Here is a 1,429-nt window from a genome sequence, read left to right on the forward strand (position 1 = left end):
ATGATTGCACCAAGGAACTTAGCAACTTGCTCTTCAGTAACATCCTCATTCTCTTCAGAAGAGGAATACTCATCAGAGCTCATGAATGGCATAAGAAGGTTCAATGGAATCTCTATGGTCTCTAAATGAGCCTCAGATTCCTTTGGTTCCTCAAAGGAAAACTCCTTGTTGATCACTGGACGTCCCAGGAGGTCTTCCTCTTTGGGATTCACGTCCTCCCCTTCCTCCTTGGGTTCGGCCATGATGGTTATATCAATGGCCTTGCACTCTCCTTTTGGATTTTCTTCTGTATTGCTTGGGAGAGTACTAGGAGGGGTTTCAGTGATCCTTTTACTCAGCTGGCCTACTTGTGCCTCCAAATTTCTAATGGATGACCTTGTTTCATTCATGAAACTCACAGTGGCCTTAGATAGATCAGAGACTAAATTTGCTAAGCTAGATGGATTCTACTCAGAATTCTCTGTCTGTTGCTGAGTGGATGATGGAAACGGTTTACTATTGTTAAATCTATTTCTTCCACCATTAGTAAAGCCTTGTTGAGGCTTTTGTTGATCCTTCCATGAGAGATTTGGGTGATTTCTCCATGAGGGATTATAGGTGTTTCCATATGGTTTACCCATGTAATTCACCTCTGCTATTGTAGGGTTTTCAGGATCATAAGCTTCTTCTTCAGAAGATGCCTCTTGAGTAATGTTGGATGCAGCTTGCATTCCATTCAAACTCTGAGAAATCATATTGACTTGCTGAGTCAATATTTTATTCTGAGCCAATATGGCATTCAGAGTATCAATTTCAAGAACTCCCTTCTTCTGAGGTGTCCCATTACTCACAGGATTCCTCTCAGAAGTGTACATGAACTGGTTGTTAGCAACCATGTCAATGAGTTCTTGAGCATCTGCAGGCGTTTTCTTTAGGTGAATGGATCCATCTGCAGAAGTATCCAATGACATCTTAGCTAATTCAGACAGACCATCATAGAATATATCCAGGATGGTCCATTCTGAAAGCATGTCAGAAGGACACTTTTTGGTCAGTTCCTTGTATCTCTCCCAAGCTTCATAGAGGGATTCACCTTCTTTCTGTCTGAAGGTTTGAACATCCACTCTAAGCTTACTCAGCTTTTGAGGAGGGAAGAACTTGGCTAAGAAAGCCTTGACCAGCTTATCCCAAGAGTTCAGGCTATCCTTAGGTTGAGAGTCCAACCATATTCTAGCTCTGTCTCTTACTGCAAACGGGAAAAGCATGAGCCTGTAGACTTCAGGATCTACTCCATTAGTCTTAAAAGTGTCACATATCTGCAAGAATTCAGTTAAGAACTGAAAGGGATCTTCAGATGGAAGTCCATGAAACTTGCAGTGTTGTTGCATCAGAGAAACTAATTGAGGTTTAAGCTCAAAATTGTTTGCTCCAATGGTAGGGATGGAGATGC

At 41.8% G+C, this 1,429-nt stretch overlaps 1 non-coding gene across 1 annotated transcript; it reads left to right on the forward strand.

The window, feature by feature from the left end:
- Positions 1–1,004: 1,004 nt before the first annotated feature.
- On the forward strand, positions 1,005–1,112 carry LOC112725796 (small nucleolar RNA R71). Its single transcript, XR_003164879.1, has one exon. It is a non-coding gene; the product is annotated as a small nucleolar RNA R71 (small nucleolar RNA).
- The last annotated feature ends 317 nt before the right edge of the window (positions 1,113–1,429 follow it).

This window comes from Arachis hypogaea, chromosome 11 (assembly GCF_003086295.3).
Source record: "Arachis hypogaea cultivar Tifrunner chromosome 11, arahy.Tifrunner.gnm2.J5K5, whole genome shotgun sequence".
In the NCBI taxonomy this organism is placed as follows: Eukaryota; Viridiplantae; Streptophyta; class Magnoliopsida; order Fabales; family Fabaceae; genus Arachis; species Arachis hypogaea.